Below are 26,861 nucleotides of genomic sequence, written 5' to 3'. Positions count from 1 at the left end.
GTTATAGCATTTGTGGTATTATGTGCAAATTATCTACCCGTTACAATTAATAGTTATGTTCAGATATCACGCTTAGGGTTATCAAGGAATATTGTGTAGCTGCTCTTGACTTTTCAGTGAGGTTTATTAAGACATGGCATTGATATGAATTCCTAATCTCTTAATTACGATTTTTAGAGGGTCTCAAAATTCTTTCTTGATTGCACTGCGGAAGAAGGTTATAAATTTTTACCCTCACCTCCGCACTGCGTTTCCAGATTACTTATGTATACATCCACGATTTTTGTTTTTCTCGATTTGTGCCATCAAGGAAATATTAACGAATTTCATTATGCTTTGTGCATGTATGGACATGTTAAGTTTGTATTCCTGTGTGATGACTTTTTAATGTTTTCATATGAAACTTGAAATATGTCATGTCATAGAATTTGTATCATTTAAAAAGACTTTGTCGTGAAAGAAGCTTGATGACAAACTTTACAATGCGGTTCTCTTGAACAGCTCGTGTTGTATATTTAAATTCTTGTTTTTTCTCCCTGTCCGAACAGATATTCGAAAAGTTGATTTTTTGTTTTTGTTTTACCTTCTCCCGCTTTCGTAATTATGGTGGAGACATTTCTTGCTGTGATATATACTAGACTAAATCACACAAAAGTCTGCAGGATCCACCAATCCCGTATGGAATTATTATTTTAGTATATTTTGCTTCCATGGTTAAAGCAACCTGCACTTTCGATCTTGTGCATATTTCAGATATTGATTTCTAAACTTTCTTGGCAATACAATGAAGTTATCAATACCAATTTATAAAATTTTTATGGCTGGGTAAAACCGCTACTATCAGGTTTTATCGATCATAACAGGGAATTTTGTATAGAACAAAAACGTTTGTATGCATTGTCACAAACCAATTCTCATTAGAACTTTTGCCAATGTGGAAAAGCTTAAATAATATTTAATGAAGGACAGAGAAAGAAGAAAGAACATTCTTATCCTGTACTAATTTTGATCTTTCTTCGTTATACTTAGGAAATCAGCTCGTATTTCTTGACTAACAATCCTAATCGTTCTTAGCATTGGCGATCACAACCTTATTTTTCTCAATAGATGCGTATTCAGATACATGAGGATTCTGCATACTCTAAGTATTAAATTATGCATTCTTTTGAGAGACATTTTTTCCAATTTCCTATATGAATTCCTCTGTATATGCACCATTAATATTAAGAGGAACATTTTGAAGTGTGGAAGGCTGGGTAGATTGGTGTAATTTCTGAAAAAAAAGGGCTATAACTATTTTCCCACTTCACTCAATTTTATTTAGATATGTGGGCGAAAAGGTAGGTTCACTTAAAGCAAGGCCTTTTATGGACTGGTAGATTAGGCAGTGAGCGTTATATCGAGGTGCACCTCTCGCTTTCTCTTGATGTAGGCACGGTCGAGGTATAGTAAAGAGCTTAAAATACCTTTTGATTTTGTATTGTAATATTTAATTGTCCTTAATTCTCATTGACGTTTTCTCCAAGATCTTGTTCTTGTAAGTTGTTTCCTTCATAGTTGGTGATTGAAGTTTTGCTATTTCTTGTTTTGAATCATTTAGTAGAATGGAACGTGCAGTCATGTAATGATCTTCAGAGAACAAAGGTCAGTGGAATAATGGTATACTTCTTACAGAATTATAGATGTGTGCCTTTGTAAAATGATGAAGACTTTCTATTGTACTGTTAACATCTCTGAAGAGTGATTGTTGTGCACTCAGAAACTGACTTGATGGATTTTTCGGTTTTCTATACAACTTGTAAATTAGTGACATCACATTGACATTTACAATATTTCAATATTTTTTTTTCTAATACTCATGAAGTGTTAACTCCACTCATTACCGAGAATGATAGCATGTTAGGGTATTCAAAGCTTCCTCGACATTTTATACAAGACGCTTAGAGGAACTCCTCCTGCAATTATTTTTTTTTATTGGGTTTGGTATTAGATTGTAATGGTTCACATTGGTTCTCATTACTAGCATATGACTGGCTATGAAATTTCTTCAATTACGTGTAGATACAATTCTGTTTCATGTTGCCGAATCCAACCTAGCTTCTTGTTAAACAATTTTTCAACTGCTGCCCTGGATGAATGTCTTGTTCACGCAGAACGAACAACTTAGCGTCCGTAGGTGTTGCTTTGAATCAGTGGATTTTCAGTCAGTCAAGGCTAGGCAACTTGGTTTCATCCCAATAAATAAGTATAGTTAGAAAGGATGAGTTTGGATTAATGTTTATCCAAACTTACGTCTTTCATAAAAGAAAGAATGGAGTTTTCATAGAAACTAAATACAAGAGCTTGAAGCTAAAAGTTATTTTTAACTGTGACAAAATTTAAGCTTATCTGCCACAAATGGCAGCAGGTTCATGGTGCTGTGAAAAGAATGTTCATCGACGTCAGCCATATTTATATTAGCGAGGAGGTTGTATTGCCAGTTAATATTTAGAAGAACTACATTAAGCATTTTTCGATACAGCATCTGATCTGATAATCGATGTGTAGAAACATGTCGATAGTTTTGACAACTTTGATCTATATAGAATATATTTTAATTTGTTCATTGATGGCATAGCATATTGCTAGGTCATTTACCTTCAGGAGATCAGTGCACAAAGCAAATGAGGTATTGTGTCCAGATAGATAAATAGCTAATAAATAAACAAATCGTAGAATACCCATAGCATAACTTGAGAGATGTTCTGAGAGAGTTCAGCCTTATGTCGATTGATTTGGTTATTTGAGTTTTATTGAGTATGCATAATAATAGTAGGACAGAATAGTTTTATCATTAATTTAAATAAAAATAAATACACTTATTTGGAGCTGACCGGTTATGGTCGATTCTGTCTCTTTCCGCTAGTTCTGTCTTTAAGTCCCCTGCCTTGCATATACAGGAGTGCTTGATTACACACTGATGAAATTAACCTGTAAATATTGATAATTAGAGTAATTTCCATTGAAACGGTGCATTTTAGGTCATGGCCACTTTCATCATTCGATGAGGCATTTCTCAACAGACAACAACATTAAGCTTCCTAATACTGCATTTGTGCGTGTTTTTGTGCAGTGGCCGTCAACGCTCGTGTGTTTGTTGCTTGGCTGGTCACTTATTTCCATTGGGAGGCTCTCTTTTTATCAAGACATATTTAAAGAAAAAAGAGCGAAATTTGGTGGTATTTTCATGTAGTTAATAGCTGTATTCATGCATAAACTGCATTTGTCATGGCGAGCCTTGCATGGTATTGAAACCAAGGGTAAGGGATGTGTCATCGCTGACAGCGGGAGAGCAAAAACAGGCATGAGAGCAAAAATAACCTATAGTTCGGAATACGAATTTCGAGAAGGAAACTGCAATTTCGCATAGGCGGCAAACTTATGCAGATCTGACCGGTTCCATAGTTCAGCTGGGCATATTCATCATTTTTTTTTAACAACTAATAATTTTTTTCGTCTCATAAGGTAAAAAATATAAACTTTCAGAAGCTATTTCACAGTTCAAAACATTTCATCAGTACAAGAGGAAGAAACAGTACGAATTCAAGACATAACTGGGATATACTAATTACTTATCAAAATATATTGTTACTTGAATGACAATATTTAGAAAATGACAAAGGAATAAGATTTTGAATAAGAGGATGAGAAGCCAACAGAAATTAAACAAAGTACCAACTGTGCTGTTAAATTCTGCGATTTCTTTTCATTATTAGATAATGAAAAAAGCTCATAGGTCAAGTATTCTCGCTTTACGCTAACATTTTTAAGGTTTCTTTGCACATGCTGAACTGATAGTCAATAAACTTAGCACAAGTTACTTAACTGCTCTTTAACATGCAGGAAACCTATTGTCATGGAAACCCAAACATGTGGTCAGTTCCATTCCCGTAAATAGAACTTCTTTTTCCATAGTTTTTGGGCACTTGAACTTCTTGGTTTCGGGTTTGCGTGTTACTCTAATTGCAGATCGCCTAAAGAGGGAGTCCAGCAAGGGTGGACATAAAACTGTTGCTAAAACTTTATGCATCTCTTAAGGGCATACTTTTGTAATGCTGAGGTTGTAAATGGAATTGAAAGATTCATAAAAAGGAAAAATGAATTCTGGTAGTAAAAGAGTCGGAGATGGATTTTTGCCAGCTTTTTGTGGCTTTAGAAACCGGCCTTGATAAAAGTGGCTATTAATATGAGGAAAGGTAGACACATCATGAATGCATTGTAGATCCTGGAAAAGCCAGATATCTTGAGATCTGACTTTTATTTCAGACTAAAGTTTTGTTGTACCAAAAGTATGTATTCTGTACTAGAAAGAAAAAAAAAACTTTATTTTAAATTTGCAAACTTCCTCAAATGACCCGCTCGTCAATAACAATCTTTCAAATGAAGGAGAGAAATTCAGTGCGTCTTGTAATTGTTTAGGGGTCAAACCTATTGCAATACTATTGTTAATTTTATTTATTATAAGTTATTAGATTTTCCTTATTTAAACTTCAACTATTTAGTCTTTTGGTCCTTATCTGTAAGAATGTTTTTGATTCATGGTTTGTTTGAACAAATTTTTCTTAATTCATTGATTATACTAGTACATTTATGCTGAGAGAGTTAGAGCTTGTCCTAACCTTCCTTAAAATCCCAAGTTACTCTTTGACTCAACCATAGTGACAGACAGAAAGAATCTTTAAGCCACTGCTCACATTCTTCTGTAAAACCTTCCTTTGCCTTTGAAATGAACATCCTTTTTCATCTGACTGTTTCTGTTATCCTCAACCTATTTCTCTTCTAGGCTCGAGGAGGGATGATGTTGGTATCCGATTTCATAGTACCTACTCAGTCTCCCTAACCAGTCCATCCTTCAGAACTTATTGAAAGTCAGTAAGCATCGTCGCTTGTTTTAGCTTTGAGAGAGTTTCAGTAAAAACGGCCGAAGCTATAAAAGTTTGTATTTCCCTTAAAAAAGAACGAAAACTCTTCAAACTCCGATGATCAAAGATGTTGCCTAGAAAAGTTGAGTTTCTTTCATTAACACCTCCCGGTACAGTTTATTTCATTCAGAGGTTGGCCAGAATACGAAATTACACGCTATATACATATTTTCTCTAAATAAAAAACTGCAGAATGCAACTATGCCGCCGTAAATCTGTCAGTAGCAACTCAATTCGTATTCACGTACAATTTCCACACACACACACACACACACACACACACACACACACACACATATATATATATATATATATATATATATTATATATATAATATTATATATATATACACACCACACACACACACTCACGCATATATATCCAGAATAACGTGGACGAAAAACCACGGCGGTTGGGCGAAATATATGAGCTGTACCTTTGCCATTGTGGGGTTGAACAAGATGGGAGAAATGAAACGAGAGTGGAAATTTCGTGTGAGTGAAATACCGGTAGTAAAGTCTGGGGATGAAATTTATCGTGGACTAGATTTCGTAAAGGAACCAGTTGACTTGATTGCATGGGTTGTGTGAAAGGCGGGGAAGTGAAGAAAGTGAGGGGCACAGAACAAAGAATTCAAATCTCCAAAGATAATTTGAAGAAAAGTTTCTCTATAAACATGTATGCTTCCTTTTTCCATTTTCGGAGGCAGCGTTAATGCAAGTGAATTATTGTCCCGAGTCGCTTCTTTAAAAAGCTATATTGCATTGAAAAAATCAAATGTCATAATACAACATGGAACTACATAGAGGTGTAGGTTTTTCCATCTTTGCGTTTATTTGTCCTTAGTTTATTTTCTATTTAAATTTTCTAAAGACTATAAATTAATTATTTTATTGTTAGAGGGAACTCGTTTTGAAGGTTTCGTTTGTTTTTTTTCGTTTTAGATTAAGTCAGCTTTTCACTGGCACTAGCTCTTACTCCTGGAGCAGCTCGGAGCCATGCAGGGTTATTTAAAGGTTTCATCCTTTCTGTATCTATGTATTTTAGGGGAGTGGCTCCCTCACACTAACACTATGAACTCTGCTTTGTTGCTTTAATTGAAAAAGCATCTCTCTTGGACTTCATTGTGACCAAGTGACTCAGAATCAGAATGGAAATCAGATTGATGTTGGTTATAGCTTGAAATAATGGCGTTGACTATCCCAGCTGGTGCTGTGGGTTGGTGTTCTTTCACAGCTCTTTTCGCATCATTTCAGTTTTACCCGTATTTGTCCTTCCTGTTGTGTGCCGAGCCTTTGGAGCCTTTGGAGCCTAATTTCAATGGATGGCTCCGGCGGATCATCCGAATGAAGTCAAAGGGGACCGCGAATATGCGGTTGTTTGTTCGAACATCCATCATATTCGGGTGGCCAGCCGCGGTTCTATTTTAACAGGAAGAATGACAGAATTGTTGTTGTTGTTGTTTGTGGCATTTGAAAGCATTTGCCCCAACGTTCTGGTTCTGGCGTCATTTGCCCATACGTCACTTTCCTTTCATCCATCTGTTATGTCGTTGATTTATAAGGCTATGGCCTTTTGACGAGCCTTGCAAACCAGTGTTGCGGTTGATTGTAGTCGTTTCCCTTTATCACCTACTCTTCTTTATGGTTTTGCACCTGTAGTATTCTTGATCATAATTGGTATCCGGAAAGTTTAAAATTAACCGTAAGAACTCTCTCTCTCTCTCTCTCTCTCTCTCTCTCTCTCTCTCTCTCTCTCTCTCTCTCTCTCTCTCTCTCTCTCTCTCTCTCTCTCGGTATTTTAAATATCGTTTAAAGTTTTATGAGCTTTTATGTTTTTGCCATATTCCTCCATGAGTACTTTCATGCATTAGACGTAATTTGATGGTTCTATATTTCTAATTTTCCTTTTCTTAATTATCATATATTTTGATATTAATTATCATATATTTTCATATTAATTATCATATATTTTGGCTTTAATGAATTTAACATTATTGACAATAATTTGCAGCACTTGCAAATAGGTGTTTAAAGTACTAAAGTAGAAAATAATTACATTTACTTTGGCATCTGATGCAACTAATATTTACTGAGTATATATTGTAATGGGAATGATTCTGAAATTGCCCGAATCAGTCGTTTGTAGACTTATATAAGTGTTCGAAATACCTGGGATCGGAAAAAAAATAAATTGAATTTTGCCATAAGGAAGGCAGCCAACACATTTCAAATTACGATGTACTACCTAGGAAGTGCCACAGGTTTTAGTTAATGCTTTTGATGTAGTTTGAGTTAGTTTGTTCAAGCCCAGAGGAGTGCTAAATACTTCCTCAGTTCCTCAGTGTTTGCGCCTGCATCCATTCAAACTCGTCTTGCAATCCTTCGAGTGTGTATACTAATTATATGCATGTGTGCATGATGCACACACACATACACGTACTCCTCCATGTTTGTATGTATTTATATATATATATATATATATATATATATATATATATATATATATATAATTATTTGTGATTCATTGATAGAACATAGATCTTGAATTTGTAATGTTCGGGGTTTGCACTCTGTTGAAAGCCACTAGCCGACCCAACTTTAAATTGATACTTACGACCGCTGGAAGAAGTCAAGGAAACAGCATTGTACTCGTATAGCTGCTTCATACATTAGTTGGGAATCAAAAGGCTCTACTCCTTTTAGATGGTGAGGAAAAAAAGGGGGCTATTGCTACAAGCCACGCATATCTTAAGTCGAAGTCCTTCTTTTACTGTTTTTTGAAGGGAAATCGCAATGGTAGACTTATAATATGAGATAAGAGAAGAACGTATTTGACCGACAGTAATCGGTATGTAGGTACTGATGTCTGAGACCAACTGTGAGGCTACCAACCGTTAGTGTTCTGTTGTGACAATCACCGCTCATGAAATGAGTCATTCAAAGCTTTGGACATTTGTAGGGGTAATGAGTCAGATTTTTTTCTTGTAAAGCTGAACTCTAGCGCTCTCTGATCGTTCTGCGCTATGATGGTATAAAACGATACTTCAGAAGAGCGTTTACCTATTTGATCAACCTACTTCTCAAAAACTTCCAAAAATGTATAAAGACAAACAATTTTGGCCGGTAAAAATACCGAGAAGTATTGTTATGAGGGGTGGCTTCACAGGAAACGAGATTTCACTTGCAGGTTTATCTTAATTCTTAACCTTATGAATAAAGTGCTTGGACAATGTGGCCTTTCATTCTTGCAGTGATTCCATTTTCTCTAACTTGCCAAACCACCAAAGAACAAATTTTTCCAACAGTAAATAAGACATGCAAGGGTGATAACATTGTTATATCATGTATTGGGATTTCTGGTACCAACCGCAAGTAGATTTTTAAGGGTCTCTTCGGGAATAGGGAAAGGATTGCATTTGATATCATATCATTGCTATTATTGCAGCTATAAGGCCATCCATACGTAGGCTTTCCACAATCATTAATGTGAATTGTGCTATCAAATGTGCACTAGATTCACAAACTTATCAAGAGACTTCGTTACTCATATATACCAAAAATAGACATCTGAAATTATTGCAGTCATGGTACCAACACATTCATAAATTTTTCCCTCACATCCATCTATGTATTATGGCCGAAGATAGTCTTGATCTATTACAGATCCTCAAAATTTGCTTAGGATTTTACATTAGAAAAATTGGGACATAAAGATACCAATCTATGAAATTCCTTATTGACTGGTAGAATGGATAAAAAATGTTCCCTAGTTCATGGAGCCAACAACCCCATTATTGTGCCTAGGAAGCTTTGTGTTTCTTAAGTGCATGCACGGGTCTTTTTGATAGGTAGATAATTCTGGTAGTCCAGGAAACAAAAACTACTGATTAGTTCTTCTTCACACTTTGTCTGTGTTGTAGTGGAAAATCTACCGAAAAATTTTGCTTCGGGTATAATCTCTACGGTCCAGTTTCAACCACAGCGTTGTAGGTAATTTGTGCTTATGCGTATAATGACAGTGGAGTCTCATGTGATGAATCGACTCATACAGCGAAATGTTTTGACTCTGATCCTCTGAAACTTATTCATTTCTTACCATGCTTTCATGGAAAGTCATGAGGTAATTTAACAAGAATTGTCATAGGACATATCCCTTTTTCTGTGTTTGGTTATGCAGTCTCCATTACTAAAGACTGCTTTACGCTTTAATGTCATTTCTTACCAAGGTATTTTTAATCCTGTCTGCAATTGCTTGAATAATGAATAAGTCCTTATCAAAGTAACGGTGCCATGATGTATAATTCACAAAATGCGATTAACACTCCTGTTGTTAATGTGCTTCATTGAAATAATATAAAACGCGAATGCCTACCCACAACTACTGATAACAAAGACATCAACTATGGCTGTAGTATCAACACTGAATCTCTAGAGACAGTAAGACATCTTAAGATAAAATGAAATTGTTCCCAAGGAGAGTAAAGGATTATTCTTCTATTAAGAATACAGTTCCTTTCTCATTCTTGAGGGGAGTTTTGTGTTTCTCATTTTTTATTAATCGAACACTTTGTGTGTGTGTGTGTGTGTGCATAATTGGGGATAAAAAACCTTGAATTAAAAAACTTTCTGTCTGTATTTTCTATTCACGTTCGTATATCTGTATATAATTGCATGCATTACAAACGGTATGTTTTTGTAACTATTCATGGCAATTATAAAAATTTACTAGCTTTCTGTCTTATGCATACTCGAAGTAAACCATTCCCCCATAGGTTCCGCTGCTGTTGCTCCAGAATTATATACAATGTTTTTGTCAACAACACCTAGTTAGACGGTTAACATTCAATATTGTACGTATACTTAATGTACAGATACTACAGTTACTACCCACTATTATACCAGCTGGATCATAAAGTGTATTGGGGATGCCAGTGAGGGCGGCCCCCCCCCCCCCCCACCCCCCCCCCCCCCACCCCCCCCCCCCCCCCCATTCCCCCCCCCCCAACACACACACACACACACTCACATATATATATGTGTGTGTGTGTGTGCGTATGTAGATATATATATATATATATTTTATGTATATATATATATATATATATATATATATATATATATATATATATATATATATATATATTAAATGTATTTAAGGCAATTTCTGTCATTTTGTCTTTCTTTCTGTCTATTTCTTTGTTTGCCATGCACACCCAGACTATGAAAGCTAGTGCTACCAAATTTTTGCCATAGACTTAGCTCCTAATACTAAAGAGTTTGACACAATAATAGAAAAATTGGGTAATATGTAGAAATCACAAGGACTGGACTATTCTCCTATCCGGAGACTTCAACTTTCCTTTCGTAGATTGGAAAGAACGAATGGGAGATTGTGGATATATTTATACATGTAAAAAAAGAGAGCAATAGTAGTGCAGAAGATAAGAGGCAATTCGAAAAGCTATTAGATATGCTACTGGAATACAACATTCAACAAGTAAATCACCTGCCAACAAGAAAGGAAAATACTTTAGACCTAGTATTTGTGAACGAGGTGAATTATGTCAAAGAAGTCATAGTTTATAATGCGAGTATTTCAGACCATAATGTCATAGAATTAACAGTCCATTCTAAAGCAAGTGAAAACAGAGATGAGCAAGAAATGAAAAAGTGGGAAGGATATGGAAAATGCAATTTCTACAGTAAAAATATAAAATGGTCAGAAATAAATGAAGAATTAAACAAAGATTGGGATAACATTTTCGTAAGTGATGATATACAGGTAAATACAGAGATGATATATAAAATCTTAGAGAAAATAGTGGATAAATATATACCGAAGAAGAAAAGTAAACATCAGTCATGCATACCAAGAGACAGAAGGATCTTGTTCCAGAAAATCAGAAAGTGGAAAAAAGGTCTAGCAAAAGAAAAAAAAAATGCATGGAAAGTGATGGAACTAAAACGTAAGATAGAAAATGCAGAACAAAAGATAATACAATCAAAAGAAAATGAAAAACGGGACTTGGAAGAAAAAACCCTAGTAAATATAAAGCAAAACCCCAAACTATTGTACTCGTATGCAAAAAGATGAATAAAAGAAGAATAGAAACAGGCCCTCTAAGAATAAAAGCGAGATAAACAAATGAAAAAAAGGAAATATGCAACATATTTGCAGAAAGATATAAGAGAGAATTCACCCCTAGAATTGATAATGAGGATAATGATACAGAAATAAGGGATGAAAATAGTGAATATTTATCAAACATAGATATTAATGAAGCCGATATTGTGCAGGCTATTAATGAAATTAAAAATGGAGCTGCAGGTGGGCCTGATGATGTCCCTGCTATTTTGTTAAAGAAAGTAGTTCATTCTATTGCAAAGCCACTTGCAATATTATTAAGACAAAGTGTAGATACAGGCAAGATTTATGATGAGCACAAATTAGCATACATTACCCCTACTTTCAAAAGTGGATCAAGACTAGAGGCAAGTAATTATACACCTGTGAGTCTAACATCACATATTATGAAAGTGTATGAAAGGGTAATGAAGAAAAATATTATGAAACATTTAATAAAAGATAATTTGTTTAATATAGGACAACATGGTTTCGTACCCGGAAAAAGTACACAAACCCAACTGTTAGTACACCATGAGAACATATACAAAAATATGAAAAGCGGAAATGAAACAGATGTGGTTTATCTAGACTTTGCAAAAGCTTTTGACAAGGTAGATCATAATATATTAGCGAAGAAAATTAGAAAACATAATATAGTGGATAAAGTAAGAAGATGGTTAAAAGAATTTTTACACAACAGAAAACAGATAGTTATTGCAAACAATGAGAAATCGGATGAAGCTAAGGTAATATCCGGTGTGCCACAAGGTACGGTGTTAGCTGCATTACTGTTTGTTATTATGATTGCAGACATAGACAGTAATGTTAAGGACACTCGGTAGTGAGTAGTTTCGCCGATGACACAAGAATAAGTAGAGAAATTAATTGTGATGAAGATAGGAACACGCTACAAAGAGACCTTAACAAAGTATATGATTAGGCAGAGGTATATAGGATGGTATTTAACTCTGATAAATTTGAATCAATAAATTATGAAGACAGAGAAGGAAAGCTATATGCATATAGAGGACCTAATAATGAGACAATCACAAATAAGGAAGCAGTTAAAGACCTTGGTGTGATGTTGAATAGGAACATGTTATGCAATGATCAAATAGCAATTCTATTGGCAAAATGTAAAGCAAAAATGGGAATGTTGTTACGGCACTTCAAAACAAGAAAAGCTGAACACATGATTATGCTTTATAAAATGTATGTTCGTAGTCCACTTGAATATTGCAATATGATATGGTACCCACACTATCAAAAGGATATTGCACAAATAGAGAGTGTACAAAGGTCCCTTACAGCTAGAATAGAAGAAGTTAAGGATCTTGACTACTGGGGAAGACTACAATCTTTAAAATTATATAGTCTAGAAAGGAGAAGAGAACGCTACATGATAATTCAGGCATGGAAACAGATAGAAGGAATTGCCGAAAACATCATGGAGCTAAAAATATCAGAAAGAGCAAGCAGAGGTAGATTAATAGTGCCCAAAAGTAAACCAGGAAAAATAAGGAAAGCACACAGGACATTAATTCACTACACACCAGCATCGACAATGCAGCATCTATTCAGTGTGTTGCCAGGTCATCTGAGGAATATATCAGGAGTGAGCATAGATATGTTTAAGAATAAGCTCGACAAATATCTAAGCTGCATCCTAGACCATCCAAGATTGGAAGATGCAAAAATATACCAGAAGATGCACGAGCAACTCTCTGGTAGACATTAGAGGTGCCTCACACTGAGGGACCTGGGGCAACCCGAACAAGATGTAAGGTCTGTAAGGTAGGGTCCCCCAGGAAGGTTTTAGTCAAAATTCAAAATTCGAGTATCATTTTTAAGGGGGGTTATAACCCCTCTTTTTCTTACCCCCTCATTTTGTTAAAATTTTCAGAGTTGACAAGTAGGATTACCAAATTTGTACCCTAGACTCTATGCCCCCACCCCAATTAGTTAAAATCCGAATTTCGAGGGCCGTTTGTAAGAGGGGTCATAACCCATTTTTTACAGCTTTCAGAGTTGACAGCTAGGGCTACCAAATTTTTACCATAGACTCCCCTCCCACAATATTAGGGGACCAGGAGGCCTACGTCCCTTCAACTTTCCTACCAGGTGAGAAGGGGGTCGCTTCAGCTTTCCTACCAGGTGAGAAGGGGGTCGTAGTCTACCTACCCCGACTTTGATAACAGGGCCGCAGACCCCTTTGGGAATTAGTGCCCAATAGGTAGGTCAAAGATTGGCCTACTGCCTTCAAATTTGGTACCATGAGTTAACATAAATGACTACAAACGCATTTCACATCAATATCAGAGTTTAACTATAGCCCGAGTTTTATAAAGGGCCGTTTAGCGGGGTGGTGGTGGTGGTGGTGGGGGGGGGGGGGGGGGGGGGGGCTCTTGATGAAAATCTTTCCCAAGCAACCTGTCGCAACATGTATGCACCAACCGTCGGCCGGCAGTGCCTGACTGAGAGGGTCAGTGGCGCAGTAGCATTGGCTAGGAAAAGATTTACGTCCAGGTCATTTACAAGAGAATATGCATTCAATAACACTTTCGAAGGACAGGTACAGCTGCTAGTAATCTATGTATCCTCAAACTAGCTTTAAAGTTATATATTTATGATATTCTTGTGGCATCAGTAAATTTATTTTATGTATGTTAGATGTATTTGATAATTGTTATATTACTGAAGTTAATTGTGACAGTAAATTTGCTAAGAACGTATAATGAATTTGTCTCTCTTTCGTTACAGGTTGGACACGAAACGTTAATTGCATGCAGATGGGGCCCTTGGTAAGAGAGCATGAATGTTGCCAGTAATATCATATTCATGAAACCTTCCGTAAATATTATCTTTACAAAGCGTACTTAGGATCAAGATAATGTAGACAAAAACCGTTGGAAAAGTCAACATTTTTAATGTATCCCTCACTTCCTGAGCTAGTTTCGGTCATTTCTTTGTTTAGGGGAATTTTCTTTTTATAAGCCTTTGTTGATGCTACTTGTGGATATTTTACTGTGCACATTTGGTTTTCTCGATATAAGTTTAAGTGGAAGGAAGTTGTTTAAGGCAGCGAGAGAGAGAGAGAGAGAGAGAGAGAGAGAGAGAGAGAGAGAGAGAGAGAGAGAGAGACACTGGAATGGAAGCTGAGGAAAAAGAAATATGCGCAGTATATAAGAAAAATATTTATATGTTCATGTATCCATTAAATCCGTACTTGAAGGTGTATATTATGCGGAAGAAACTTTTTTTTTTTTCTTACCTTTCCGTTTTGGAAGATTCGTTTTCTTCTCTTGATGTATAAACATAAAGCATTATGTAAATCGTAGTGGGAATGCTTACGTATCTTTCGGAATGATGTTATATATATATATATATATATATATATATATATATATATATATATATATATATATATATATATATATATATATATATATATATATATTACGCTATTGTCCGAAATTACTGACTGGGTCATTTAGTGAAGAATTATGCATTACTTTTCATTTCAATCATGGAAAGAATTTTTAATTCACTGAAGAAGAGTTCATAAGAACCGGCGATCCATGTGCTTCCAGTCTCTTCATATAAATTATAAGAAGTGAATTGACTATTTATACCCTATAAACAGAAGAAATAGACGGCTCTCATAAGATGGGAAATTCGGGTGAAGAAATTTTTATCGTAAAAAAAAAAATAACAGCGAAAAATAAGTCGGTATTTCTGTCATCAAAGATACCTTTGGCGAGCGAGATATATATATACGAATAAACATTCCGGAGAAACGCACATTTGAGGATTCTGCATATTTACTTCGCTCTTCGGTTTTCCTCGGGTGCAGTCGAAGTCCGGAAAGGTTAAGGTTTAGTGAAAAATCTCATTTCTGTGAATAAACAGCGTAGGCAGAGAGATCTTACTCTTAATAAAACATTAAGGAAAACTGCCATTCTTTTGTTGCTTTAAAGATCGAGACACGAAAGTCAAGTTTTTTTTAAAAGGAAAGTTCCTATTGGCTTCCGTGTTTGGAACACGCCTTTTCTCTGTAATATTTGAAAATGGGAGTTTTGTGTGAGTGTGATGTGTGTGTGTGAGCATTTTAAATGTTCTTGCACATAGGAAATATGGGAGTATGTGATGAACTTGTTGGTTTTGTTTGTATGGTGTTTTTACGTTGCATGTAACCAGTAGTTATTCAGCAACGGGACCAACAGCTTCGTTGGTAATATTATGTTTGTAATTCCGCGAGGTGATTTGCTTTTTGTGGATGCTTAGTAATGGAACAATGTACTCTCTGAATTATTACAGAATTATGATCAGGACACCTTTCTCTGTATGTAGTTGTATAATCGTCCTTCAGCTTATTTTTCTTTTATATTGTTGTGGGACAGTTCCTGATAAGAAATTGAAAAAAGCAGATTTATTATCCTTTTTTGGTGTTACAGCTTGTAACAGTTCATTGCAGTAGAGTGCGTATTCTTGATCTTGATTCCAATTTACTTCTTGATCGGTCACAAAGGCATATCGATTAGAAATATACTTGTATATAATGCTGGCGCCAGTAATACTTCAAACAGCAACGAAAAAGAAAATTATTTGCAAAAAAAAGGACCTGCGTAATTGAATCATCTGGAAGTCAAACCTGTAAAGACTGTAATTATGATTTTTTTTTTTAAATGAAAGCCATTAGACGGGCAATGAGTGCCATTGACCATCCTTTCGTTCTTTAAGTCATGATTGATGAACTCTCAGAGGCATCACAAATCCTAAAAAAAAACTGAGCTTTCCTTGAATTTGAATTGCCTTACCTTAAAGCTCATTTATAACAAGGTAGCCTTTGGAGTGGACTATTTTACTCACATTCTTCTCTATGATAAACCCGTCTCCTCACTTTTCCATACCTGGATCCTGTTCCACTTCCACTCGTAGACCTGTCTTTGCTAAGCTGCAGTTAGCCATAGGTTTCCCTAATTAATTGCCGATCGGTAGCTATAATATCGCGGTCGGTCATTAGATCTAACGTTTTCATTTTCATCCACATGTGAATAAAGAGCCGTCAGTTGTTTGAGTCTTAACATCATCAGCTCAAGATGTTAGTCATTGAAAGTTAATTTTGTTTTTGTTTATGTACTTTGAGAAGCAACCGCCGATAGTTCGATAATAAAACAAACTTCAGAATCTTGGAGTGATTGGATGTGGGATCTTTAGTGAACCAGGACCTATTGTGCCGGGAGTTCAACAGGGCAATGTTCTTTGTCCACTGTTATTTTTAGTGTATACAAAGGACATGGTTGTTGGCCACCCCATCCTTCCCCTCAGACGGATGGAACTTTGTTGAATGAGTCTGAAGCTTTAACTGTTCTAGGCGTAACCTTTCACTCAAATCTAACGTTTGAGAAAAATATAATGAAAGTTTCAGCAAGTGCCGCACGAAAGTTAGGTATTATTCATAAGGCCTCTTATATTCATAACAGTGACAAAATCAATGCAACCTGTTTTAGGTACCAGAATACTCCTCTCCGGTGGGGCTGTCTGGTACTACCAAAAGATTTATCTCTTTTAGGTAGAGTTGTTCGAGGTGGTAAGTTTCTGTTTCTTAATAGTAACAGTTATGACTTGGACCATTTATGGATGGTCTCTTGTTTGTCACTTTTTATAAGTTGTATATAAATAGAAATCTTTCATATTAATCCCCGATCCCCGTTATCTGCCGAGAGTAACTAGATTCGCTGAAGATCAGCACCAATATGCAGTAAATATGCTTCGGTGTCGAACTTCTCAGCTCCTGAGGTCCTTTGTTCTTCACAATTATTAATAAATTTTTTCTTCGTAATAAGTGAGATCTCTTCACTCTGTATTTCCCTTTACCTTCTCTTACTTCCTAATGGGCACCATATTCATTGGAAGCTTGCATTTCAAGTCAGTGGCCACTGTGGGCTTGTTCCATATGAATTGAGTTCGTCTTCTGAATAATAATAATAATAATAATAATAATAATAATAATAATAATAATAATAATAATAATAATAATAATAATGTTGTTATAGAACATTCTTGGCCACAAAAATACCCTTTATCAGAATTGCGTCAGCTGCCTTCAAACAAAACTTTATGAAACATCAATAAGGACATTTTTTTTCTTCGCCTGTTAATTTTCGTGCCAATTTCAGGAGACAGAGACGTCTCCTGAAGTTTGCCAAAACACGTATTTTGCGGCTGTGATTTTATTATCTCAGAAATGCTCACCGTATCACTTATTTACTTTTAAGTGCATTCACGTATTAGTGTATTCTAAATTTGCTCCTGTGTCAGCTCTCAGGAAATTTTAGTATCTAATCTTATCATCACAAAGGTAGAGTAAGAGGTTGAGGCATATGCGTACTAACCTTAGTTTTAGTTGTCTGTACAAGAAAACTATTGCGCCGTCTTTGTCCGTGCGTCCGCCCTCAGATCTTGGCAACTACTAAGGCTAGAGGAATGCAAATTGGTACGTTGAAAATCCACCCTCCAGTCATCAAGCTTACCAAATTACAGCCCTCTAACCTCCGTAGATTTTATTTTATTTTATGTTGAGGTTAGCCTTAATCATACCTTCTGGCAGCACTATAGATACCAACAACATAGGCCACCACCGGACCGTGGCTGAGGCCACCACCAGACAGAAAACTCGATTGCGCCAAAGAAACTTCGGCGCATTATTTACTTGTTTTCCTTTTGCCTAACGGGGAAAGTGAAAAAAAAAAAAAAAAAAACTGAATATAAAAGCAATGTGTTACCGTATGGACATCCCCAAGTTGACCCGAGGCGAGGTTTAAATGGAAGGCTGAGTGCGTTATCCCCCTCTTATAGCTTCACCTGAGGTCATGTAAGGGCTGAGAGGAGAGAGCGGAAAAATTTTGGCTCCGTTTTCAATCTTCAGTTTCGGACAAATACCTCCTCACCTTCCTTTGTGAATTCTTTTTCTCGATGGCGGTGCCTTTCCTTCAGCGTTTCTTCCTTAGTTTCATGGGTATAGCTGCCAAACTTACTCATTTTCAACTGAATATCTGAATTCATCGTCGTATTCCTTTCTGTCTTTCATGATTTATCCCAAATGAGTTCAGTTCAGTTTGGGAAAGTTGCTGACTTATGTTGGATTGTCAGTTTGTATTTTTTATTTATTTATTTTGCAGATGATCTCCCTACACTGTTTGAAAGTCTGAGGCTGAGATGGTGGTAGAGGATATTTGTTAGTGAACTTGTCGTTAGTTATTGTTTTCATACATAAACAAAAATTTTATTGATAACATATTACGGGAATTGAAAGATACGGTGTAGAAGATTTTAAGCTGTAAATGATGGAGGAAGGTTCTAGAAATGGAAGTGAATGTTAAATTTGTCTTAATTCGAGGTGATTACATGAAAAATTTAAAAGCATATGTACAAGGAATTGATTGGACGGGAAATCGGTTCTGAGAACCGTGCGATACACGTTCCAGAAATGTATTATGAAATATAGCCATTATATTATCTGAAAGACTCCCATGATAAGCATCAGTTATTGAATAATGTGGCAACAAATCTCTCTCTCTCTCTCTCTCCTCTCTCTCTCTCTCTCTCTCTCTCTCTCTCTTATCATTTATTGACACGTGTGTTATAGGTGTGTATAATCTATATATTATCTTATATATTATATTAATATATATATTATATTATATATATATATAAATATAATAATATAATCTATAATATAATAGTATATAATATATTAATATATATATAATATATATATTTATATACTATATATATATATAATTATGTGTATAAAGAAATGGCATTTTTGGTGGAGACAGTGTACTTGCAATATTTGTGTTGTAAGTGTGTGTAAATATAATTTTCCTTATGTATACCTATAGGAACAAAGAAATGTCTTACGTGATGTCTATCTATTGTTTATTGACTAAAGCTGTTGCGTCCCCGTGCGGCGATTTCTTACGGATTGAATATGCATGGGTTGTTTGCTTTAAATTATGTTAACTTAATCCAACATGGGTCCTCTTTCGGCAGGTAATTTGGTCGCAGTGGGCTTTGTTATGGCGTCTTGTATGCCAGTATGTATATACTAGCTTTAGTTTGGAGTATAACTATGAACACCTGTTCCAAACCAAGGATATGATTATGCAACTGCATTATTGACATATTTATTGCAATCAATTCTGAAAAAGACACTCTTTGAAGGATGGCTTTCAAAGGAGTTAGTGCCTGAACTTTATTATTAGGCATAGTGCATAAGGTCGTATCCCATACTTGATATTAAAATGGAAAAGAACTTACACCTTAATAGGACGACGTTGTACATAAAATTGTCTAGCGGGTATCGAAGCATGAATGTTCATAAAGCCTGTCATAAGGCTTACTAGAGCTCCATTGTCAACGCTTAAGTAAAGAGAGCTGATACACATTGAAGCTTGTCCTGAAGTCTGCCATCAAGCTTACTAGACAACCATTTTAATACTTACATAAAAAAAGAGTTGTTACAGACAGGCTTACTAGAGCGCCATTATTAACGCTTGCATTAAAAGAGATGTTACAGACAGGCCTATTAGAGCACTATTATTAACGCTTGCATAAAAAGAGCTGTTACACACTGGAACTTGCTTGTCTCGAGGCCTGTCCTGAGGCTTACTAGAGCTCTGTTGTAAACCCTTAGGTAAAAAGAGCTGTTGCACACTGAAACTTGTCCCGAGGCCTGCCCTAAGGCTTACTAGGGCTCCAATATCAATTCTTAGGTAAAAAGAGCTCGTACACACTGGAATTTGTCATGAAGCTTGTCCCGAGGCTGAATAGAGTTCCATCAATAATGCTTACGTAAAAAGAGATGTTAAACACAAACTTGTTCCTAGGTCTGTCCTGAGGCTTACTAGTGCTCCACTGTTAATGCTTATGTAAAAAGAGCTGTTACTAGAGCACCATTGTTAACGCTTAGGTAAAAGGAGGTGTTACATACGGAAATTTGTCCTGAGGCTTACTAGAGTACCATTGTTAACACTTATATAAAAAGATCTGTTACACAAGAAACTTGTCCCGAGACCTGTCCTGAGGCTTACTAGGGTTCCATTGTTAATGCTTCCGTGAAAAGAGATGTTACACACAGGCTTACTAGAGTACCATTGTTAATACTTAGGTAAAAAGAATTGTTTCACAATGCAGTTTGTTCCGAGGCCTGTCTTGAGGCTTACTAGAGTTCCATTGTTAATGTTTACATAAAAAGAGCTGTTGTTTCTGTAAACAGCTATATAGAGTGTGCAAGAACACTGGATACGAACCGAGGTCATAATAGCCACTTCCCAGGCAGTTGAATGCACATAGGGATTTACTGCTTCCGGAATCTGGTTGATGCCCCTCAAAAATTCAAATGTACCGAAGAGGCTTGCCAGTCCCTCAATAATTGCTACTTACAATGAGATTCAGAGCCTTCGTCCCGGTGTTTTTCCGGAATAACTTTTTTTCTTCGCATTTGACAAAGATATTACTTAGCCATAGTATACTTTACATCCCAACCTAATTTTTGGCAGCATTCATTACTCACATTAGAAAAAATTATATTCATAAGAGTAAAATAAAGCAGCCGAAGCCACTGGCGGAATACTCTAGTAAATGGGTTCAAAGTTATACGTGACGTAAGCATATGACGTCTTGACCCTTCCCACAACGTGATGACGACAAACAGCTGTCTCAGATATTCTGAATGAATATTTGTACCTTGCCAAGGCTTCAAGAATGGCGGCTAAGATAAGTCATTGTCCCAGTGCGTGGCTTGAAGTCTAAATTCTACGTATAATCCAATCTAATCCTATGCAATTGTCTATTTACTATGGTCGTCACCGTCATATTAGGAAAAATATCAAAGGAGTTACGACGAATGCCAGCGTTTTCTTTACTTTGTTCATTTATTTTTAATTATATAATTTTTCAATGGAGAAATAGTGATAGAAAGTAATTTCTCGGATTACTTGTGGAAACCCTTTTCTTCAAGGATTCCAGCACTACCTCATGGCATAAATCCTGTATAAATTACTACTACTACTACTACTACTACTACGACGACTACTACAAAGTGTAAACAAGGAGTATTGGTTGTATTTCATTGTTGCCAGAGATAGAAACTTTTCACGAATTGCCAATTCTCCATCGAGGAAGTGGCAAGTTAATGACGTCATAAGTTACGTCATTATACCTTCGAAAGCCATTCCTCTGAGTTTGCTGGCGATATCTACAAGGGGTCGGTGTTACTCTTATAATTACCAGAATTATTCCGAAAAAACACCGGGACGCCGACTGTAGTAGGAAGTTTCAGAGGCCTTTACAAGTTCACCGCATCCAGAATGCTATTTTCAAACTTTAAGTATCTCTCAGCAGCGCACAACAATTAAGATCTAAAGAAATACAAGTTATATTTTACTCTTTACCAGGAGACTGCAAGACTCCATCTTGGACAACAATGGCGTTTGTGAAACATCATCTCGTCTCCATGGCCCTATAGGCGGACATGTAGAAGGCGGTTGTCTCCCACTTAGAAGAGTGACGCTGAGCTCCTTAATTAACAGGCATTCTAATTGAGAGTGAGACGTAACCATCAATAAGAATAAGTGATTTACTATGAGATTCAGGGCCTCTGTAACACGGTTTTTTCGCAATAACTTTTTATCTATGCATTTCATAAATATAACGCTTATTCAGAATACATATTATATCAACACATAAATTTTGAGTGTATTCTGCACTACGTAGGTTGAATAAATTTGGTACTTATAATGTAAAAGTGACCTTTTTTGAAGATGGGCCAACTTACTCAGAGAAAAGGTTTCGAACGCACTCGTTACGTAACTTATGACATAATTTCTTCCCTCTTTCTCGATGGATGATTGGCTGTACGTAACGAAAGCTAAACCTCTGGCAACAATGACATACAAATTTAAATACAAGCAAAGCAGTACACCTTTCTGAACTCTGGAACCTCCCCACTGATAATTGTCATAATGAACAAACCAACAAAATATGTTAATAAATACAAAAACACTTCGATTATTAGTCTAACTCCCAAAATAAGTTTCCAAAGAAATTACAGTCTACTTTATAGGTCACAATCAGATTGACAAGATGTAGGGAATAGTTTATAACCGCTATATCCAATGTCAAGCAATTTTTATTTATTGGCTATCTACCTATTTACTGAAAAAAAATAGCCTGTACCGTATATTGGCTTTGAAACCTTCACCAATAATTATCGTCAGAATGGTGACTTCATGAGGCTCCACCCACTTTCGCCTCGTTATAATTCCGGATAACACTGAAGGCTACCATGGGCATTGTTGGATTAGAAAATTTAACTTCTGGCCTAAGTAAAAACTCATTTCCTCGAGTATTTGTAAGAAGTGCTAAATGATCCTCAAGGATCCCAGCAGTTGGTTTAAACGTTTAATTCATGTATATTACTGCTATACTGTTGCGGCACTACTGCTACAGTAGTATTACTACGCTAGCACCAACATCTATGTATCGTTCCGCCATTCATAAAGTCTTTGGGTTTCAGAGCCGATGGCATTTCTGTCTGGTGGATGGGCGGGGCAACATTTAGTGAGAAGGTGTTTATTTACCTTGCTTACGTAATGAATGTTTTTCGACTCTTGGCTCGTAATCATTGGCCATGGCGTCGGCTAGTTCATTTTTACTCTATAAAAATTAAAACTATCGGGTTTAGGTTATTGACAATGCTGACAAAATTTGTGTGTGGTTGTAAAATATACATATGTCAACTTTCAGCTACATCCAATGCTTTGACAAGGAGCAAAGTCCAAAAAACCGTGTTACAGAGACCCTGAATCTCATAGTAAGTAACGTTATTATTATGAGAGATGGTAGGATGGCGAAAGAATATAACATTCCGATTGTAGAAAGAGTCAACAACACGGCATCAGTGCTATAACGAGAGAAAGGACCTTAATAATGCTCAGGAGAAGCAACTGAAGTTAAACGACATAGTATGTTTGCGGCGTTATACATAGTTTTACATAGGCTATTAAAAAGGAAAAATAGAATGGATTATAAAATTTGGGCCAAGGGCCAAGCACTGACGCGTATGCGGTCATTGTGCAAAGTTGTATTATGAAACAGTTGTTATCTGGGAGTTGAAAGTAAGATGGAAGGAAGAGAATATGAGTTGAGGTACAGTAAAAGGAATGAAACGAGTTGTAGCTAGGGGCTAAAGGGACGCTGCAATGAACCTTAACTTATGCTTACAGTGCACTGTGTGGGGTGCACTGATGGCACAGCCACCTCCTACTGGGGCTTTTAAAACGGTGATTGTTTCTTATGTTATTTTCTGCTGTAACCTTATCCTTTGCTTCTCCAGTTGCAAAGAAATTATTTTGATAACTTCATCAAAAATATCAGAGTTAAGGAATAAATTGAATAAGAAGAGGCTATCTTGTCTGAGAGTTTTATGACCGGTTGAGGTGTACAGAATCATTGGCAATTATCCTTTACGACCATTCATGCGCTTTTATGAGCGAACATAAATAGGGAATTATCCATAAATGCTACGTTTCCTCTCATACGTATGCCACAGAATTATCCTTGGTTAGTGTTTGGGTTTTCTTTAAAACAAAATTACCTTGTGTTGATGACCACACAATTGCCGTTGTTTGAATATATCTTGATCTTTTGGTCGAATGGCCAATAATTACGCGACTGAACATTTAATTAAGCAGTAAATTTCGTAGATCAGTAAACAGTATTTTCAGTTACCGAATTTGGCCATGAATATTATGATGTCGAATTTTTCAACACAAGAATAGCATCCCATAATGAGTTGTGAATGCATTCATATGTGAATTTATAGCAGGCCACGTGTCCTCCGCATGTGTGTTTCGTGGCCTATTCGTTTACGAACTCTTCAGGATAAGATTCACTGGTGTAGTGAGAGTAGTTCCAGTTCCTGGATCCATACCTGGGTGATGGGATGGGTAGGGCATTCAGGAGGTAGTATCCTGGGGTGTAGGATTGCCATGAGGGGGAGACTTCCGTGCGAGCATGTCATGCTGCTCTGTAATTTAGGGACTGGGCCAACGAGTTAGACAGACATTTATATTTCCATGAAAGCGTTAGTGTTTTTACTTTATAGATTTGAGTATATCTACTTTAGTTTTAAAGGGAGATAGAGATAGAACACGTCATATATATATTATATATATATATATATATATATATATATATATATATATATATATATACACATATACTGAGAGAGAGAGAGAGAGAGAGAGAGAGAGAGAGAGAGAGAGAGAGAGAGAGAGAGAGAGAGAGAGAGAGAGGATAAGATTGGTTCCATTAGTAAGCCCAAGACAGGTAAAGATGGCTTGCCAATGAGACCAATCTTATCCTCTATGAATGCCCCTAATTATAAACTGGCCAATTATCTCATTTCCCCTTTTAGAACAACTTACTTCTAATCAATACACATTGAAAAACTGACAAGAATTCAAGTCATATATTTCACAACAGGACTCAGATCTTTATATGACAAGTTTTGATGTTGAGTCACTATTTACCAATGTTCCTTCCTGTTGATGAGATAATTGAGGTTGTACTAGATAGGATTTTTAATTAACCCAGTACCATATATTTTAATTATGATCGTGCTTATTTTAAGAAGTTGCTTCAATTAGCAGTGCTGGACACTGCTTTTACTTTTAATGATTACCGGTATAAACAGACTACGGGATGGCAATGGGATCACTCTGAGGTCCCACATTTGCTTGCATCTTTATGTGCTCCTTGGAGGAGAACATGTTTGATAATTGTCCTCTCAGTTTTTACCAACTTGTTTATAAAAGGTATGTGGACGATAACTTTGTTAAGTTTTAGATCCATTTTTCACGCTGACCAGTTCTTTTCTTTTATCAGTCAGCTTCATCCTAATATCAAGTTTACTTTGGAGAAGGAACAAGATGAGATGATGGTTTCAACTTGTGTAGTATCGAAAAAAGACCTTTTCTAGACCGGATTCCAATTTTTATAGTTCTTGTTATTTTAACTTTAAGTTAAATTCAATTTTTACTCTGCTTCACAGAGTAACCTCTTTAACCTCCTCATGGAATCATTTTCACAAAGAAATGAGTTTTTATGTAGGTACTTTACTGGTAACTTTTTACCGTCTCGTTTCTTTTTTTAAACACTGTAAAGTTTTTTTTAAAAAAAGAAACTACTTGTTACCTACTATTAATACGGTTCCTCGTAAGAAATTGTATGCAAGCATAACTTATATAAGCGAGGACAAATTCAGAAGGGATATTAAGTCAACTATTGAGGAACATTTTAGGATGCTGCAAGTAATTTTAATTCCTAAAAATCCACTTACAATTGGTTTATTTTTTAAAGATAAAAAATAAGCTCTACCCAACATTACAATCGATGGTCGTTTATAGATATTGTTGTCCCAAATGTGATTCGCGAACTTACGTTGAATCGACCAAAAGATTGCTGATGGTCAGAGCTGGCCCACATACAGGAATTAGTCATTGTATGGCTGTAGAATACATTGTCTAACCCTGATTTTCTGACATCCGAAATCATTCAAAAATCTGCCATGTCGTATCAAATATTCTGACTTTTCTATCTTGGGTCAAACAAACGACTTATCACGAACTGCCCAGTCTTGAGTCATTATACTGGCCAAAGTAAAAAAAAAAACAATCCACTGATAACCACTTCAGGAAAAATTTTTTTAATAGCCTTTATAGCTGCTTGTTCATAGTCTATCATAATGGGTGAAACATTCAAGCTTAATGTCATAAGTCTCTTGGTCCTTTGAGCCCGGCAAACAGTTTAGCAATGGTAAGGTTTTCTTTTCAGCAATTAGAGCATGGATAGTGTACAACTGTGAATTAAGTGGAGCACAGTCAAATGTGCCATCACAAAACCAAATACATTTTTGGGATAAAGGGTTCAAATTTCTCGCAGTTCCATAAATAGTCACTTATCGTCTTTTGTCGTAACGTTTAGGTCTTCATCTTCTTGTGCGGACCCTTTCCTGTTCACTGTTCGCAAAAGAGAAGATTTTTTGGGTAGTGCTCCTCCAACACTCAAAGGCATAGTACATGATGCATTATTGACTATGCAGCCAGTCACTTCTCCGGTTTCACGAGCTCTTTGCTTAATTTCATTTATAACTTTCAAGGCAGCATTTCGAGTATCATTTGGCGGATGGTAATGCCGTGAAGGATTTCCTTGAATCCCATCATTAATAGTGTGTAATCTTGCTCCACACTCACTCACTCTGTTTTTCCCACCTCCAGTATGTTTTATCACCATGTTTCTTATCAATTGTATAAGCAAAACCTTCAGGTAAAGGTTTTCAAGCACCTCGCTTGGTCTTGACGAATTCCACTTTGCTCATGGGGTATGGTGAAATATATAATATTAGAGACTAATAATAGAAGAAAATACTTAAGAACAGAACTTCTTGAACAACCATACTATTAATGACGAGATACCTAAGAACAGAAATTGATTCAAACTACCATATTATTTTGCTAACTATTCTTGAATAGCCATACTTCCAATGAACAGGTACTTAAAAAGAAAAATTGTTTCAAACTCCCATATTATTTATGTATATACCATTCATTTCGACAAATTGTCATTTTGACGAATTGTCATTTTAACGAGTTGTCATTCTACCAATTGCCTTTCGATGAATTTTCTGCATACCAACTTACATAC

The sequence above is a fragment of the Macrobrachium nipponense genome, chromosome 13 (assembly GCF_015104395.2).
Source record: "Macrobrachium nipponense isolate FS-2020 chromosome 13, ASM1510439v2, whole genome shotgun sequence".
Lineage (NCBI taxonomy): Eukaryota > Metazoa > Arthropoda > Malacostraca > Decapoda > Palaemonidae > Macrobrachium > Macrobrachium nipponense.
The sequence above is the reverse complement of the archived record's forward strand: the minus strand, read 5'-3'. Positions refer to the sequence as shown.